Source organism: Coenobita brevimanus, chromosome 93 (genome assembly GCF_032717465.1).
Source record: "Coenobita brevimanus isolate Jiangsu-jjx chromosome 93, ASM3271746v2, whole genome shotgun sequence".
NCBI lineage: Eukaryota > Metazoa > Arthropoda > Malacostraca > Decapoda > Coenobitidae > Coenobita > Coenobita brevimanus.
Window position 1 is genome coordinate 56,913,122 of NC_137046.1, and position 20,572 is coordinate 56,933,693.

The following is a 20,572-nucleotide window of genomic DNA, read 5'->3' on the forward strand; positions in this document are numbered from 1 at the left end:
ACAAACCCATAGCTCACGTTCTAGGCATTCTTTTTTTCACCGTCAGACGGTTATAGATGACAGTGAGACGCATCATGCCTAGAACTTGCCCCAGTGAAACTGTACTCCTATGTTCTTATTCAGACTTGTCAGACTTTTTTTTTCCCGTCATACGCCATTGGACCTTTTGCATCAGAAAATGTCCGAAAGCGACCTTAGGATCATATTACATGTGGCTTTTTGCATACTTTTAACACTCTTTCCTTACCGATTAATTTTATAGATTTCACTTCAATATCTAGGTCGAGAATGAAATGAAATAAATGAGAATGCTGAGTCGTAATAGGGATAACAAAAAAAAAAAAAACTCTAAGAAAATGGAGTTAAGAAGCCAACAACATGTCTCAGTGCTACGAGCCCCAGATTTGGATATGTTATAAAAAGGTGGAAGGGAAAAAGGTAGATTAAAATTTAGGTGGGAGACAGTTGAAATGGGAGATAAAAGAGAATGCAGGAGACATGAAGGGTGTAAGCGGGAGGGAGGGAGGAGTAGATGGGGAGATGAGAGAGAGATAGGGAGGATGTAGATGAGCGACAATGGCCATGGAGGACAGGAAAGAAGATGTGAAATAGGGTAAACCATGGGGTGCAAGATAAAGTGAAGATGGAAATGAAGAAGCTAGGACAAAAATAAGGAAGGAGAGAGAGAGAGAGAGAGAGAGAGAGAGAGAGAGAGAGATGAGAGAAGACAAAAACAGATAAAAGTGGAAGTGGAAAGGATGAAGGAGGAAGGGTGAAGACAGCGGGGGTCATGCTGCGGTGAAAGAGTCAAGCCTCCTTACCGCAGTGGACGCAACGCCAGGTAAGCTGCGGTGGTGTGGTCAGGCCGGGGTATTGTAATGTACAGTTGCGGACAAGATTATCGCTACACTGTTTAGTCGAGCATAAATGAAACTCGTACGTGACATTCTGAAAAGTGAGTTGGACTTCGAAGCTGGCATCAATGAGCTTCAAAAGACATCGTTCACTTTCATGTAATTTATCGTAATGAAGAGGATTAATATGTCTGCAACCGCACAGTCACCAGTAAACTTATCGATAACCTACTTTTCGATATTTCCTAGACCCAAGCAATATTTCTTCCTGGGTTTCAGTCTTTCTGGTGATTTTGAGTCACTAAAAATTCAGGTTAAGCCAAATTCTGTACTTTTGTGAGTGATATAGGGAGATATAATAATACTATACACTTACTGAGTAAAGATGTATAGTACCGTACTTCAAAGCTCTTCTTCCTGTGTTTCAAACTGTGAAGACCAACTAGAGGTTAGATTTTTTTTTCTCAATACTGTCACCCATACCTGTGGTGGCCCCGTCCCTTCATTAGCGCATTTACCTGTTTCTCCCACTGAAATTTGACCTCAGTTTCACTATAGAATAATCGAAACTAAAATGTAAAAGGAACCTGGGGAAAATGCATTTTTTCTTCATGCAGAATAATTTTGTATATTACTCATCCTTATCCCTCCTCCCCCCCTCTCTGGTCTTGATATCACTACTTTCAACCATATTTTTTTCTTTGTCACACTGTCTTTTGTCATCACCGTTTCTTTGTAGGCCCTTTTCCTTTCTAATCCGTGCTCTGTTTGTTTGTCTGGCTGTTTGTTTATGTTCATTGTTGTCATCTCTGTTCCTTTACCTTTGATGTCCTTTTGTCATTAATCCACAATGTCAAATCCCAACATTTGAAAAGCATCGGCGTTTTCCATATCTCCTTTACCATCCCTGTCTCTCTCAGTCCTGCCATAACTTCCCCCCATCCCTCCCAGAACAACCTCCCACCCTTCATCCCTTTACAATACTTCCCTCTTACCCCCTACCCTTTACACCCTTAACACTACCCGCTTTATCCCATTACACTATTTCACTCTTACCCCCTGCCCTTTACATTCTTAACACTGCCCCTTTTATCCCTTTACACTATTTCATTCTTACCCCCTACCCTTTACACACCCTTGACACAACCCCCTGGCCTCCCCTATCGTATGCAGGTCTGTCATCACCACAAAATATCATCATCCTGTGCGGGGTTGTGGGACCTTATTAGCGTGAGTGTGTGAGCCGCAGTGGTCGCCCGGGGAGCCCTACACACAGGCCCTTACGTCACCACACACCCGCCGAAGGATTCAATTAACCCGCCACGAATTAACCCCGGAGGACCCTTGGTATGCTCTGTGGGTTCTGTGGGTGTAGGATGGATGTGATTTCTGTTTTCAGTGCTCTGAGAAATATGGTGATTTTTTTTTTTTTAATAGGCTCAGTGGGTGTAGGATGGATGTGATTTATGTTTTGTGTGATCTGTGTGGTGATTTTTTCTCACTCTGCCCCTAGACTTATGGTTACTGTTATTTTCTGCTTGAATTAAAATCTGTGGTGATTCTTTCTGGACGCATTAGGTTTTATTGTTTTACTTTATACTGTAGGACGTATGAATATTATTGTGTGTGGTTATCTGTTTTGATCTGTAGTTTATTTTTCTACACAAAGTTTTTTTTTTTCAAGAAGATCTGCTATAATTTTCTTTCTTTTATTGAAAGGTCTATTGTAGATTCTTCATTTATTATTATAAATAATGATGATAATGATGATGATGATGATGGTGATGATAATGACGATGATTTCAGCTATGATATCCATATGATTCTTTTTTATTCAGGTGTGTGATTTATCATATAGGTAACAGGACAAGATGAATAATTGGTAATGGCGATGATGATCATGGTTACAGAATAATGATGATGATGATGATGACGATATGCATGGTGAGTTTTTCTTGTGTGTGTGTGTGTGTGTGTGTGAAGGAACTTCACACACATTTTTGTAAGGCTATGCAATTTATGTCGACTGTCGTCCAAGTGTGGAATTTTCTGCACTACTGTACTGTATAACCTTTTTCCGATACTGTAACACCTTGACAGTTTATCAATTTTTTTTATTAACGTTAGGTAATTTTGAATTGGTATGGTAAAATTTGCAGTCCCAAAGAATCAAATGGTTAAAAATTACAGTAGCTTTTTAAACCTTTCTCTGTTACTGTTGCTCTTTGGTGTTATATTCAGATCAATACCAGATGGTGTTCCTCAGCAATAGGAATTCCCTAAGAATCAGAGAGTAAAGCGAGGTGTTTTTCAACCTCCAACCCAGTTCAGAAAATAGTGTTTGCCCTGAACCGAGTACTTTTTTTTTTACAAATGAATAGAGGGAGAGAAAACAAACTCAGTATAAAAAAAATAATCCATTCACCAGATTACATGCGTCCTCCATTCATAAAAAATTTGTAAAAGTGTTACTTGAACTGCTCTAGGTTGAAGTTTGCCAGAGGGTAGCCAGACTGACATGGCCAGAGTAACGCCCTGCCGTGTAAAGAGTAAATTAATTTCTACCAGCTGAACACGATCATGTGATATTAACCTGAAGAAGACACCTAAGCTAAAGGGATAACCACGCGAGTAAGTGAGTGCTAATTTGCCACACCTGGGTCTAGCCGCAAATAAACAAGCGCTCGGTGTAATGTGCGGCGGCGTGCGTACCCGAGCGTGTGAGTGGGCATGCATCACCGGGACCTGGGGAGGGATGGGGGGTAAGGAGCGGTAATTGGCGAGTACAGCTGCTAATGAAGGTTGGAGGGTGAACTGGGGAGGAGGGGGATGTAAGGCTCCTCTGTGGCCCATGGTCGTGTCGCGTTGCATTGCTGCTGGATCTGCGACGCTCTCCTGCTTCCTCCCCCCCCACTCTCTTCCAATTATTCGCTCCCCAATCTACTAATTTCCTCCCCATTCCTGGCTGGGGCAAAAGACTCCTACTTGCTTTTCATGTCACAGAAACTGTTCCTCCATCTTTAAACACGACACAGTCTTCCACATTTCTCTTCCCTTGCCTTCAACACCCTACTCAGTCCTTCATGTCCTTCATCATCCCTCAGTGTACCTTTGTTCACTTTTCTCGTCATTTGTCTTGGAAAGATCACATTGCTTCTCTTGCAGAAACAGTTTCACGGAGGTTTGGTGTGCTAAACCGACTGTGTGCGTTCTTTAACTTTACTCAGTTGCTAAATTTGTACAATTATCATATTTTCCTTTGTGCAGAGTGCAGTTCTTATGCATGAGGGATCTTGCCATTTAGACTACAGTGCATGTACTTCTAATCAGGCTGGAATCGGTAACTCATCGTCACATTATATCTTCTCTTAAACTGACTCCCCTCAGAGTGACTCTTCCTCAGAATTGCTTGTCTCATTCTGTCCTACTGTTCTGCTCACTGTCCCTCTGAACTCCCTGCATACATTCTAAGGAACATTATGCAAAGCAAACAGCAACTAGCCTAATTGTCCTTTCGAGGCTGTTTGTCGCAGAGAAGGCTATAACTGTGGTGTATAAGTGTGTGCGCTGAACACAAGAATTTTGCAGCCCGGCTACCGTTCAGCGTCTCTCCTCCCCCATCCCCAGCCACAACCAACTAACCTGGGCAGTAACTGTAAATAGCCTGACTATAACAGCTAAGTGCTGGAGTCATCATCCTCATCACCGCCATCAAGTTCATTATAGCACCATCACCACCACCATCACTATCACCACGATCACCATCATTACTATCAGCAACGTCACCAGTATCATCATCACCGTCACAATCACCATCACTGCCAGTATCATCACCATCACCATCCCCAGTCACCGGCACCGTCATCAGTGTCATAATCACCACTATCACCACCATCAACATCATCTCCATCACCAATGTCATCTTCATCTCCAACACTGACATCATCCCTAGCATCATCACCATCAACACTGCTATAACCATTTCCCTCACCTCTAATCGTTACCTCTCTCTCACTCCTTCATAATTCAGTGCACTAATGTTTTTTTTTCAATTTGCAAGCTTTAAAGAATAATATTAAGTTATTTTATTCCTTACTTCATATCTCTAAGCTCAAATATTTAAAACAATCTGCACAACATTATATTTTTTTCTCTACGTCATTTATTTGAAGCACAGCTATTTTTTTTAACACTGAGTACTTGATTTCTCTAAACTGGATTTTGAAAGCGATTTGCACGCACTACTTTTTTGCTGTTTTATTTTTCCTAGCTAAGTTTTTGAGGCCATTTGATACCCACAATTTCTGCTTCATCTTCCTCGTCTGTCGTAAATGATGGAAGCAGTTACATATCCGCTAGTTTGTTTTACTTTTTGTGTCCAAGCTGACTAATAACAGTTTTACTTTTTTCGTTCCCTCATGTGTCGAAGCTAAATATTTTATACATTTTACACTAAGCTATTTTTTCCTAATTGTGATGAAACTGGGAAGCTAAATATCTGCTACATTTTACTCAAAGTTATTTTTTTTTTTTCAAGTGTGCTCATACCGGGGGCATCTTCTACATTCTCTCTCCCATCTCCGGAATAATTTTATGATACCAATAAGAAGTGAAACTCGGTAGGTCTGGCCTTCAGCGGAGTCTGATCACAGCCTTCCCACGTATCATTAGCAATCTCTAGCCTGCACCCCACCAGCCCACACCCAGACCACTCCCAGCCCACTGCAACCCCCCCTAAACCTCACCATCTCTCACAAGACCTCACCACTCCTGACTAGCCCACTCTCGGTCCATTACAATACTCAGTAGGCTACTCCCGGTCACTATTAGACAATCCTCATCCCACTGCAACCCACACCTGACCATTTCCAGCCGTCATCAGTCTTCTATTCCTCCCCAGTTCTCTCTCTGCCTGTTCTCAGCCCTTACCATCACCCATCCAGCCCCCTCCTGACTCAAACCAGACCTCGCAGCCATCTCCCTGCCTTCATCAGCCCTTTTCCAGCCCTACCTAGTCCCTCCAGCTTTTTCCAAGTACTTACCAGTCCCTCTCAGCCTTCTTCCAGCCCATACCAGCCCACTACCAGCTTTTTCCAGCCCTAATTAGTCCACTTACACCCATTACCATTACATTGCAACCCTCCCCCAGTCTTCACCCCCCCTCACTGACCCCTCCACTTTACCAGTCCAGTCTCACCAGTTAACTCTATACTTTTTAAAAAATTTAGAAGGAAGTAATCAAATACTAAAAGTAAAACAAAAGGAAGTCAACCTGAAGTTCCGCTGATTTTTCAGATGCCTGGACATGGACGCAGCGTAGTTAAAATACTTGAGGTCATAGGCTGGAGGAAAGGCAGACGGAGGAAAATCATTCCAGGGATTGTTAGCTATGTACACGAAGGGCTGAGAAATCCTATTATTTTTACATCTTGGAGCTGAAAAAAGTGCGTGTGTATACACAGATGGTGCTGCGTGTCCACCATAATGGACAGGCATGCAGGCCGAGCTCATAAGGAGAGGATCCAGTGTACATTCTTAGCGATAGAAAAGAATGGCCAATGCAACAGTGCGGCGAATGGAGGGAGATTGAGTCGAGTTAGGGAGGCGGATGGGAACTGATAATGCTAATCGATTTCGATTCTGTTTTGCTTAGAAAAGTGCTGTATGTGAGTTGTATTCAACATAGAGTTGAACAATGTCACAGAACACTGTCAGCAGCTGTGCATGATAAAAAGAAATCCAAATCTGTTCAGCATACCAATTCCTTGAGAAGCTAATTTCGCAAGAAAAGTAATGTGATATTTCCAAGACAGATCACAAGAAAAAGAGACAATTACCTACTGGCATTTGATGGAGAGCTGACTGGATTCAGGCAAGAGTGAGTAAATTCCGATTGAGAGATGCCCAGGAACAGGTTAGTGTGCGATGGTGCAAGGGGCTGGGGGTGGACACAGCGAGAGATAGTTAGGATGAGAATGCCTATTAACTATCCCATTCACACTTGTACGTCAGTCCTCACTTCCACTGTCACATCTGTCCTTTCTCCTCCTATACCCCATCCACATTCTCCAAAGCCACCTTAATCCTACGATACTCCACATCAACACCATCTCTTTGTGCTACTACACAGTCATCCTGCAATTATCCATATCCATTTTTCCATCCACAATATCCCACCTATACCTCTCGTCTACTCCTATGCCCATCACCCACCTTCTGCCTCATCCACACTTCCACTCCTTCGCCTGTCCACCCTCCATATCATCCACCCATCCACCTATCCACCCTCTACTCATCAATCATCCACCCATTCCCCTTCTACTCATCCATCATCCACCCATTCACACCCTATCCATCCATCATCAGCCCATCCACTCTCCACCCATCTACCCTCCACACCCATCCATCCTCCACCCTCCACACCCATCCACCTATCCCCACCGTCAGTCAAGTTCTCAGGTGCGGCGAGAATCTGCGGCGTCACCTGGAACCTCATGTGGGTGGTGGGTCCTCTGCGGCCACTGTCATCCCCCCGCACACAGCCGCATCCGTACTCCTGCGGCCACACCTCAATGGGAAAGAGAAAGCCAGTGAAAGAAAGAAAATGTATGGAGAGAAAGCTTTGCGACATGTATGTGCGCTGTGAATTTATGTTGCTGAGAGAGAGAGAGAGAGAGAGAGAGAGAGAGAGATTAACTATACATTTACCTATAGCGAAGAGCTTTTGTTACCTATCAGACAGACAAATAGACAAGTGAATAAAAGGAAGTTAAAAACCAACAACAACTTTGTGGATGGACACATTTATAAGAAAGCTGAGAAAGGGAGACAAGTATGATATCATTGGAAGTGGCGATATGATAAAATTTTCCACGAACGAAGAAACAAACATGACATTTCAGCACGGTTACGTATTTTGTGTCTTTTACACTATTTTTCTTACCAATAGATGATTATATTTAGCTCAGGAGAGAGACAGAGTATTAATTAAACTACTCCATTACTAAGAACCTCATCTAAGCTAAAAAAAAAATATCAAGTTCGGTACCTAGAGAAGAAAAGTGTCATCGTACTGAAGGGGTTTATAAATGTCATATCTGGAATACAAGGGATAAATCTTGTAGGTGAAGCTGATCTGTAAAGAAAAAAAGAAGTGTACATATGGCTAGATCGTGAAATGGTGCCGGGATTCCGGAGACTTAAATGATGAGTGAATTGCCTATGTTACTGGATATCCTGCTTATTATTTCCCAGTCCCATACTCTCTCTTTTCCTTGCTTCTGAGCCCTATCTCACCCAGTCTTTAGGTGGGAAAAAAGTCATGATGATGATGATGATGATGATGATGATGACTAAATGAATGAGTAACATATGAGACGGCATCCTAGAATGAATAAGGAAGACGCAGGACATAAACAGAAAAGTGAAGGAATGAGGAGAGAATTGTGGAAGTGGCCTAGAGATGATTGTGGCGAAGGGATGAATGAAGTGACTGATATGAAAGAAATTGGTGCTGACTCCTTAAAGATAAGTTTTAGATTCGTGAGAACAACGAAATGTGCGTGCGTGTGTGTGTGTGTGTGTGTGTGTGTGTGTGTGTGTGTGTGTGTGTGTGTGTGTGTGTGTGTGTGTGTGTGTGTGTGTGTGTGTGTGTGTGTGTGTGTGTGTGTGTGTGTGTGTGAGAGAGAGAGAGAGAGAGAGAGAGAGAGAGAGAGTCGTTGAGGAAAAAAAGAAAAGTTAGTAAAATCCGAGAAAAAGACGAAGAAATGGACAACCAATGGTACTCTAATTAACAGACGACCACAGAGAGAGAAAGAGAGAAGGAGAGAGAGAAAGAGACGGGGGGGGGGCAGGGGAGTGGGAACAATGAGGGTAATTAGAACGAGGGTGAGGCAATGAGCTGGCGTCACTCACTTCAGAGAGAGAGAGAGAGAGAGGAGAGGAGGGAGGGAGGGAAAGATGGAGAAGAGAACTGGGGATAAAGGAAATGACTGTGACTGACGGAGAGAAAGAATGACTGAAGAAATGGAGGGAGGGTGTGAGAGAAAGAGAAGGGAAAAGATTTAATTTTTCTTATCCGTCCAGTGAGAAGATAAGATGGTTACACTGAATTCTTCTCTTCTCCATCGTAGGAACAAATAAAATGGTTATACTATTTTTTTTTTTCATGAAGAAGCAAAATCTGAATATTTACAAGATATTTTTGGATATTCGTGCATAAAGTGGAATATTTGGAAATCTTGTTTCTAATTATATTTATATTCTCGTGTCTTTGCATTTTATTGTAGATTCCATGAACAGTTCTGTTGACAGAGTATACAGTTAACTTTAGCGATAACGACAGGTGTTTAAGCTAACAGAGGAAGTGAAAGATGAACGGAGAATCTAAGGGAGAAGAGAGAGTACGAGAGAGCTTGACTGAGTCTGACGGAGAGAGGAATTTAAAAAGAAGGAGAAACTCATTTTGAGGATTGGTGGAGTAACAAGACTAGAAACTCTTAGAATTTCTCCACCTCATCCCTGCTCTCAAATCCGCCCAGCCCTTCCAATCATCCATCAATCACCCGTCCCTCCAGAGGCTCTATTCACCAAGAAAAACCCCCGGCACGTCCACCCAGCCACATCCACCCGTATACCCACTCCACTCGTCCACCCACCGACTCACCAACCCACCTACTTTCACCCACACCGGCTTTTTTGATGGGCTAACGGTATGATTCTCCAGCATTCTTTTCCGATCAGCTCAGGTTAGCACTCAATCACGCCGCAGCCCCTCGTGCATTTAGGAGAAGTATATGGTTTGGCGGGGCAGAGGACAGTGATTAGGGGGGGAGCTCGGGAATATTATCGTATCATTTTTAGTCATTTATCGCTAATTGTGGGCATTGAGGAAACCTGTTCAGCACTGCCGCTATTTTCGCGATTTTCGAAAGTTAATTAAGTCTCACACCTCACTCGTCTGCTTTCTTAACTCATGTCGTGGCAGGTTTTGGACGAGGGAACCCGCCTTCTGTTTGGGATATTATTATTACCTACCGTTAATGAAGGTGTATTGCATGGAAAGAACACGGACTGGTTGTGACAAGTGAAGGAGGGGAATATTAGTAATTCAATTTGTGCGACATCAGTTTCAATAACGACAACCGGCCCTCTTTCTCACCGGCGAGGTCTTTCATTTCGTGTTTATAAAGATGCCTAATCAAAATTTTGCGATAATAAGTTTTCATAACACTCACAGATTATTTTGTTTTTTCGTATATGCTACTTCACTATCACTCTATTTTTATTGGGAGGTGTTTGGTAGCTGTGTCAGTGAAAGCTGGCCTATATACAAGCAATGTGACACAGCTGAAGCTTAGGATCGTTTATAAATACATTCCCAAGCTTGAATAAGTTACCTAGCTCTCACAGTCTGGCCTCTTCCCGCACCGACCTACAACATTCCTGACCGTGGCGATAGCTTGCCGATTTACGAGGTCTTTAACGCAGAATAGAATATGGATTAGAGCCGTGGTAATGTTAGGATAATATAAAGGTTGTTGCTGTTATACAGGGTGACCCAAAATGAATGCAACCCATAACACTAGGAAGACGTAGGGGCATCACTCGTGGGGAGCAATGGTTCCAGCAGGATGGGGCCACACCACACACTTCAAACCAAACGCTGATGTGGCTGCGGCAACGATTCGGGGATCGCCTGATCAGCAGGAGGTGTGACCCTGAGTGGGCCCTACGGTCATATGAATTGAATCCAGCAGATTTCTATCCGTGGGGCTATCTGCAAGATCATGTTTATGAAAACCACCCCCAGACAATCAGAGACCTGAAAACAGTAATCACGGTCAACATCAGAGCCATCCCAAGAGAGAAGTGTGTCCGCGTAATTGACAATTTTGCATTCAGGAATGCCTGCGACGTCGAGGTGGTCATTTGGAACACATTTTGGAAAGGTCATAAAAAACAGACCATTTGAACTGCAGAACCCAAACATTCATGACTGTTTTGTTATCAGCTCAGCTTAATTTGAATGCGAAGATAAAGCAAATTTCTTATCAGTTGTATAAATAACACACACTTTTATGGGTTGCATTCATTTTGGGTCACCCTGTACCTAAAGGTCTTTGTCATGGCCATCTTTCACAGGATGCTGCGTCATGCTAAAGGTAAGTCGCCTACTGACTAAATTCATACAACTAAATGGTAGAAAATCTCTCTCTGTAAGGAACAAATCATAAAAATAGTAACCATAATCATACTAATCAGGTCTTACCTTATCATTTCACTCCACAACTCCACACATGTATAATGCTTCATGATCACCAAGCATCTACCTTATTACGTTGTAATTAGATAGATAGTTAGATAGACAGACAGACAGACAGATAGAAATGAAATATTATTTCCAACCATTCTCTCTCTTTGTCGCAAATGCTCAGTCTCAGTTAAACTACGTCAAATGGACGTTGTAAATTTATAATTTTTTGACCATCAAAATATTTGATTCGCTTTAAAGGAGTAACCTTGTAATGAAGGGGTTAATGAAGGCAATTTCTAACTCTTCTACCTTGAAAAATACCCCCAAGGCAGAATGAAATTGCCTGACCTTGGCAGAATGTGATAGGGACGTGATTGCCATCAGCGGTTCTACCCCTTTTCCAAGCTGAAGGAGTCGTCTTAGCAAAGGTGAAAGACAAGAAACAGTGATGGAATTATTTCATTCAGCCCGATGATATTTTTCATCTTATAGGCTGTGGCTGAATCGGTAGAGAGGCGGCCTGCAGTCCTGATGGGCCCAGGTTCGAATCCCGGCTGGGGCAGGGAACAGTTTAAGGATTTGAATCTCATTAAAAGCAAACCTTCCTGATCTACCAGATGACCCGCCGACATGTCGTAAAAATACCCCCGCTAATACCAGTACACCAGTCCTGTATGAGACAGCCCTAGCATGTATTCAATATGGACGGTGGGTGTTAGCGCCGAAGTGGTGACATGTGGAGGTGAAGGAGAACTACTGGGCCTTGGGATAGGCTACTGCCCCCGAGATATAGGCCCTGAAGCCTTTGCCCAGAGTCGGACACATAAAAAAAAAAAAAAAAATCTCCTGACGATTCTGTTTACCACAGCACATTTCTCGAGCTGGAAAAGTTTGATGTGACCTTCATTAACTATTTGCTGTACCTGGGTGTTCTAAGTTGACTAAGAATTGCAATGTGGCAGCAAGAATAAATTATATAAACAGTGATCGTAGCAAAGAGGCTAATAAGACAGGTGTGGTAGACAGGTAGCCTCATCCCACACACCTTTTACCTCATGACTCACCGACATAATAAGATCCAGCTGACAGCTTCAGTGAATAATGTTTCTAAATATTGCTGTATTGACAGTAAACGTGTTGATTATGGCTGCTGTGGGTTCAGAGTATTATAATCACAGTTTTTGCTATGCAGTTCTTCTTCTTCTTCTTCTTCTTATTATTATTATTATTATTATTATTATTGTTGTTGTTGTTGTTATTATTATTATTATTATTATTATTATTATTATTATTATTATTATTATTATTATTATTATTATTATTATTATTATTATTATTACTATTATTATCTCTCTCTCTCTCTCTCTCTCTCTCTCTCTCTCTCTCTCTCTCTCTCTCTCTCTCTCTCTCTCTCTCTCTCTCTCTCTCTCTCTCTCTCTCTCTCTCTCTCTCTCTCACCTCCACAGTAACTAGTTCTTTGGTTATTGTGGTTAAAGAAACTCCCTCCTCTTACCTGCAACCAACCACTAACAGCTCTCTCCTCCCACAGTCCTCCCTCTCTCTCTCTCTCTCTTCCTTCCTCTCCCCATCCCTGTTGCCTTGTCTTCCTTGCAGGCCCTCTCCCTCTTCCCTTCCCCTCCTTATAGCTCCCATCCCTCTTCCTTCCTTCTTCTATACCTCTTCTTTCCTTAATTCTTTTATCTCCCTTCTGCATATCTTTTCCTTTTACTCCTATCCCTCTTCCTTCTTTCTTTTTTCCCCTCATTATTTCTCTTACTCTTTCCATGTCTCTTTTCTCCCTGCTTTTCTGTTATCCTTTTTTCTTTTTGTGTTTCTCTTTTCTTCTTTCTCCGATATATATTTTCTCTTTCCTTCCTACTTCCTGTCCCTCTCCTTTCTCTCCCTTCCTGCTCCTGTTTCCCTTCCTCTCTTACTTCCTTCCACTTGTGCCCCACTTTCTTTCTCTCTCTCTTCTCTCCCACTCGTATACCTTATCCTTTCTTCTTCTGTCCTTACCTTTCCTCTCCCTGCTCCCCATTCTCTCTCTCTCTCTCTCTCTCTCTCTCTCCATCATTTATTCCTCTGTCTATCTTTTTTTTTTTTTGTCACCAGGAGACGATTTTTTCTCAGATTTGGAAGAAAATCACGTACTTAAGAGGATAATAACAATCTCCTTTAGTGCGACTGACCATTTTATTATTGTCATCTCCAGACGATTTTATTCATCTTAAGGGGTGACTCATGCTGAAAGGTGATTAATCTCCTCATTCCCCCCTACCCCTGCAACCTTCTTCCTCATTCTCTCCAATCCCTTATCTTCTGCAGTCTCATTCCTCATCCACGGCAGTTCCTTCCTTATCCTCTGCAACTCTCCTCCATTTCCTCTGCAACCCACTCCCTTATCCTCGCAACCCTCTTCCATTTCCCCTGCAACCCACTTCCTTATCCTCTACAGCCCCCTTCCTTATCCTCTACAGCCCCCTTCCTTATCCTCTACAGCCCCCTTCCTTATCCTCTACAATTCTCTTCCTTATCTTCTGCAGGCAACTTCCTTGTCCTATGCAACCCACCTCATTATCGTCTGCACCCATTCCATTTCCTCTGCAACCCACTTCCTTATCCCCTGCAACCCACTTCCCTACACTCTGCAACCCACTTCCTTATCCTCTGCAACCCACTTCCTTATCCTCTGCAACCCACTTCCTTATCCTCTGCAACCCACTTCCCTACACTCTGCAACCCACTTCCTTATCCTCTGCAACCCACTTCCCTACACTCTGCAACCCACTTCCTTATCCTCTGCAACCCACTTCCTTATCAAATTCAGCCTTCTTCCCTATCTGTATCCACGATCTTTCCTAACTCCAGATCCATAACTTAATCCAACCTTATCACCCCTCAACCAATAAAGACGGGGATAGCCACAGAACCTCACCTTACACCCCAGCACTGATAACACCGATAAGAGATGAGACAAGACTGACAGGCTGGCGTACTGCAGGCCATTAAAAGAACATTACTGTCGACACGGTTTAACAGCTGCAATTACATAGTTTCTCGGGCACAGCTGATGGGGAGATGCGACACGGAGATAAGCAGTGTGAGATGAGGAGGATGTGACAGCCGGATGTTGAGGGGGATGTGGAGCCATAGTGACATTAAACACGTTGCTGCAATGGTGTGTGTGTGTGTGTGTGTGTGTGTGTGTGTGTGTGTGTGTGTGTGTGTGTGTGTGTGTGTGTGTGTGTGTGTATGTATGTGTGTGTGTGTGTGTGTCTGTCTGTCTGTCTGTCTGTCTGTCTGTCTGTCTGAGTCTGTCTGTCTGTCTGTCTGTCTGTCTGTGTCTGTCTGTCTGGAATTTCTTGAGCACTTTGAAATCTAGTTATTATTCTGGTCACTTCTGAACTCTCAGTTAGTGTGTCTCTCCATAACGGAGGACATGCAGCATCCATAAAACTAAACACTCACCTTTTGTTTCTGTTCATCATCATTGCAAGAATCAACCAGTACTCACAGTTTTTCATGTACACGTGGTTAACTCTGGAACTGCCTTATTCAATCTGCCTATGACCTCCAGTAGTTTAAATGGAATGTGTTAAGGCATCTCGAAATAAAAGACTCTTGATTTTCTTTATTTGTGGTAAAAAGAGACAGGTTTTACAGGCTCAAAGTCATGGGGTCTGTTTTTTATATAAAGAAAAAGATAATGACGCTATAAACTGCATTTAAACATTGAAAGTATTAAAATCTCCCATATTTCATTATCATGACACTATATTATTTCCCTCATGCTACCTCCAGACGATTTCATTCAGCTTAGGACAGATATCTAGTATTTTAAGACGCAAATAGTCTCCATTTCTGTACTACGGCGTCTTGTTTTCAGTTGTTCCTATCACCTTCAGAATAACTTGTGGATTCGCCCTCGCCTCCCCTTTATCGCTAGAGTTACGACACTGCTTTCACCATAAATGACTGGCAGTGGGAGTGTCTGGGTGTGGTTTAGAAAGGGCGAGGAGGAGGATCGTGAGGATGATTCTCCTCCCCAAAAATAAATAATTAAATGAGAAAATAAATGAAGTAATTGGATGAATAAATAACGAGGGACACGCTATCACCAATTCCATCTCCATCTCACGCGTAAATATACATTACCATACCCGTTTATACCCATCAAAGTCAATTTCAAAGTCAGTTTTTTTAATTTCCAGAGTAACATACAGACTTATATTGTACATACATAGAAGGCAACTATACTGGCCAGTCTCGTTATAAATTACAAGTATAACATATGATGGGACATACTACTAATGGTACTACATTGCTCCTCTCTCCTCCACCCACCCGGGACAGCCAGTCAGCAGGTACAGTGCCACCCGCTTCTAAACAGTGCTCCTGGATATAATGTAAGGAGTTACCAGTAATTATATTTGTAATCACAACAATGGCTATAAAAGTTTCTTCCAAGTTCTATCTATCTATCTATTGCCAGACGCCTCAATCCCGTTTGGGGTGGCCACAAACAAATCGCCTCCAAGTCGCCCTGTCCCCCGCCATTTCACTCCCCTGCTCCCAACTCACACCCCCCTCTCTCATATACATCTCCACCCCATCTCTCCACCTCATCCTCGGCCTCCCCCTCCCTCTTTCCCCCTCCACCTCACTCACATACACTCTCTTCGTCAGTCTTTCACCCTCCATCCTCTCCACATGGCCAAACCACCTCAGTGTGTTCCTCATAACGCTTCCTATCACATCCACATCAACACCACAACGTTACAGCATGAAAACTTTCTGTGCCTTATATTTGCCTAAGTATCTACCTCTGGCTGGCTGTCTATCTATATTGATTTTTTTTTTTATTCTTTGTATATAAATGGCTGTATTAATGTCTGCATAATACTCTTAGATATTTTGTTAAATCTGTGTACATTCAGTGGGAACAAATACTCCTTCATAGAAACTTAAATGAGACGTGTAAACATTTAACAGAGCAAAATATTGGGTGCCTAGTAAGAGAAATGCATGAACAGTTAGCGTTAGATATGTGAGAATATTTTTACAGGAGAAATGCACAAACCCAATCAAGCATCGGAGGCGAAAAAACCTGTGGCATTCCTGAGCTGGAGCCTTGGTAGCGAGAGCCCTGGGGAACTGTGGTACGGTAGTGGTGAAAGTGACTGAGAGACACGCAAGCTGTCACCCCACAACACGCTCCACAGTACCATGCTCTCCCCTCTCCCACCCTCTCTCCCCACATCCACCCTGCCCCCAACCCACCCTCCCCCCTCTCCCAACTGCAAGCCATTCCCATCCTCTCCCCACACCCACCCTCTCCCCACGCCCACCCTCTCCCCACACTCACCCTCTCCCCACACTTACCCTCTCCCCTCTCCCAACTGCAACCCATTCCCACCTTCTCCCCACACCCACCCTCTCCCCACACCCACCGTCTCCCCTCTCCCAACTGTTATCCATTCCCACCCTCTCCCTCACTCTCCACACCCATCCTTTCTTCGCTTCCACCCCACCTCCACTCCCACCCTCTCTCCCTGCCTGTCTCCACACCCACCCTGTCTCCCTTCCTGCCTTTCTCCCTGTGAAAAGGGTTAGGAAGGGTGAAAAGTAGGTAGGGAAGGAGAGGCAAATGAGATGAGAAGGCGAGGAGAGATGGGAGTGAGAGATAAAAGGGTGAGAAGAAATGAGACTATAATAAGAGAGAGACTTTAGAAGAGGGAACGCAGGAAAGACGAAGAGAGAGAGAGAGAGCGAGAGCGAGAGAGAGAGAGAGAGAGAGAGAGAGAGAGAGAGAGAGAGAGAGAATTACACACCAGCTGACAGGAGTGGTGTCGAAATAGTGCATAAATTGAGGCAAAGCTGGAAGGAACGAGACCAGAGCTTCTGGTAATGGAGCTTTATTTTTATAGAGCTTTAATATTAGTCCCACCTGTTCCTCTTGTAATTTTCTTCCTCCCTTTATTTTTATTGCTTTATTATCATCTTCCTCTTTCTGTGTAAATTTAGCCTTCATTATCTCGGTAGTTTTTTTTCTTGTTATTTTTATCCTACTCCACTTTCGTCTGTTATTTCCTTTCCTCCTTGTTCTCCTTTCTTCTTAGTTTTCATCCTTCTTTAATCCCTTCAACCTTCGTTCTAAAGTCAGATATAAATTTGTTCTTATACCTGATAATTTTTTTAAACTTTTGAGAGACATCCTCAGAGTGAAAATATTAAGCAATCTAAAGGCAGCAAAGGAAAGGAAAAAGAAATCGAAGAGAGAGAGAGAGAGAGAGAATAAATAAACACAGATGCTGAATGACTGTGGGGAAGAAAAAAAAATATGGCGATACTAGTAACTGACGTAGAAAGTGGAAAAACGTGACAATGAGGGACAAAGTGATCGTGAATGATGGATGATTAAAAGAATGAAGAAAGTGAAGTTGAAAGTGTAATATGAAGAGGATGAAAGGAAGGATAGAGGGAGAGAATGAATAAATAAATGTAGAAGGTAAAGCTGAACGGCGTGAGAAAAAGAGGAGCAAAGGGAGCGCCGAGGATGAGATTGTGTGAAGGAGGAAGAGGGTTGTGAATGTGGGCGGGGAGGTCAACACTCACCTCTGATTGACATTAGTTACACCCAGGGCGGAGTGGAGGGGCGGGATGTGGGCGGGGAGGGGAGGGTGATGGTGGGGTGAGGGTGAGAGCGGGGGAGGAGAAGGGCAGGATGTGGCCAGGAAGGGGAGGGCGAGGGTGGGAGTGGGCGAGTAGAGGGGCGGGATGTGGGCGGGGAGGGGAGGGGGAGGGTGGGGAGAGAGTGAGAGTGGACGAGAGGGGCGGGTTGTGGGCGGGGAGGGGAGGGTAAAGGTGGGGTGAAAGCGAGGAGGGCCGAGAAGGTGGGGTACGGGTATGAGAATGGGAGAGGAGAGGGGCGGTTTGGGGTATGAAGGGTAGGGGAAGGTGAGCGTGGAGTAGGGGCGAGAATGGAAGAGGAAAAGGACAGAATGTGGGCGGGAAGGGGAGAATGCACGCGGGAGGGGAGGGTGTGGGTGGTGATGGGAATGTGTAGCTAGGGAAGATGAAAACAGGTGTGAGAATGGGTGAAGTAGAGATAGGTGGAGAGAGGAGGGACGATGAGGAAGGTGCAAGTGAAGAGTAATGGTGTCTAAGGATGAAAATCGGTGGAGAGGGGAGAACATTAGTAAAGCAGAGGTATGTGCAAGTGAGAATGAATGACAGAGCTGATATTTGGGGTGATAGGGGATGGTGGGTTTGGAATGGATGGATGGGAAAAAGGAGGCTGAATGTGTTTGTTGGTACCTGATGTGAAGATGAAAAGGGAATGTGTGTGTGTGTGTGTGTGTGTGTGTGTGTGTGTGTGTGTGTGTGTGTGTGTGTGTGTGTGTGTGTGTGTGTGTGTGTGTGTGTGTGTGTGTGTGTGTGTGTGTGTGTGTGTGTGTGTGTGTGTGTGTGTGTGTGTGTGTGTGTGTGTGTGTGTGTGTGTGTGTGTGTGTGTGTGTGTGTGTGTGTGTGTGTGTGTGTGTGTGTGTGTGTGTGTGTGTGTGTGTGTGTGTGTGTGTGTGTGTGTGTGTGTGTGTGTGTGTGTGTGTGTGTGTGTGTGTGTGTGTGTGTGTGTGTGTGTGTGTGTGTGTGTGTGTGTGTGTGTGTGTGTGTGTGTGTGTGTGTGTGTGTGTTTATTTATTTGTTTGTGCGCGCGTGAGCACACACGAATATGAGTGAGTAAGGGTTGACATGAGTGTGAAAAGCAAATGCATGGGAATGGAAATGAGCTGGAGGGAGCCAACGTGGGCGTGAAACGGGAGTGAATAGAGGGCTGTTCGGGCGGCGATGGGCTGATATATGGCTGGTAGGGGCATAGAAAATCGGTATGTGTGTGGGAGGGGGGGCGGGAGAGTTAGATAGGAGGTCGCTGTGAACCATAAAAAGGAAGAAGAAGGCTTAAATTTATGTTTATTGACTGCCGGATGACAATTAAGTCAGTTATGTTTATTTTTGCTGTCTCAATCTTCAGGTTACATCCAGGTTCCCAATTATACTGCTGGGGAAACAGGGACAAGAGGAAAACAAACTGAATCCATGAATCTGATCAGCCCGACAATCACAGTCTGGTTCTTCGGTTGGGAGTGGAGAGAGAGGAAGAGGGAAAACAATCCAGAGATGCATAGATGGATGAATGAAGGAGGCGAGGTGGAGGGTCGAAGGGACTGACATATGGATGGATGAGAGGAGGTAAAAGGGGGTTTGTCTATACTCCTCTCACGTTTCCTGTCACCATTTGAGGTAGACAGGAAGAGGGACTGAGGGATAGGTGATAGATGGATGGAAGGGGAGCTAAAAGGGTGTCTGTCTTTGTTTCGTGTTTCGTGAAACTGTCTGAGGGTGAGGGAGAGTGATGGAGGGATAGATGGTAAATGGAAAGAAAGGGAAAAGAGTGTATATCTATGCTATTTTTTGTGTATCATATCACTATCTGAGGGAGAGGAAGAGGGATGGAAAGATAGATAGATAGATAGATGGAAGGGGAGCTAGAAGAGTGTCTGTCTATTCTCCTCTTGTGCTTAGTGACTGTCACCTTCTGAGGAAGGATGGAGGAATGGATGGATGGACATGTTGAAGGGGAGCTAATAGGTCTGTCTCTACTCCTCTCGTGTTTCCTGCCACTATCTGAGGAAAGGGTGAGAGATGGAGGGATGGATAGATGGACGTGTTAAAGGGGACCTAAAAGGGTCTGTCTATACTCCTTTCGTGTTTCGTGCCACCAACCACACTGTGCCGTAGCGTGACTCCTGAAGGAGGGGGCGGAGTGAGGGTATCTTCAACATGTCCCCCTCCCGACACTGCATGACGCCACCCTCTTTGTTGTGCCTGGCTTGCATGCCCTCGCTTCTCACGCTCCACATTCACCGCCTCACCTCTTTTAACCCTTTCACTGGGATCGCTTATACACTGAGTACTTTATTCTTACTAATCTCGGATGATTTTACTCAGCTCGGGAAGTCACTGGATCTGACAAGGTTAAGAATGGTGTCGATTTTTCCTCTGATCATCGAACGTGGCTTTGAATCATCATAAAGAGAGACGATTTTACACAACTGAGGACAATCACATTAGCGCATTTAACCCTTATATGTGATCGACAGAGTTATGGATTTTATTTTGATTAATCTAGGACTATGCTAATGAGGTGAAAGAATTTCAGGGGTTAACATTTACATTAAGGTCATTACGTAAGCTGCATTCACTTAACCAGATATCACAAGTAGTATTGATTGTGTCATTGTGTGGCTTACAATTATCTTTACGACTGCCTTCTATATGTTTCTTAAAACTTGATGAATTCGTCTGGAAATAGAAAGAAGATAAAATAAAAACGTTATTGTAATGAAAAGGTCAACTCCATCATATTCTTAGGATTACTATTTTCTTTCCCTCTTTCCTTACTTTT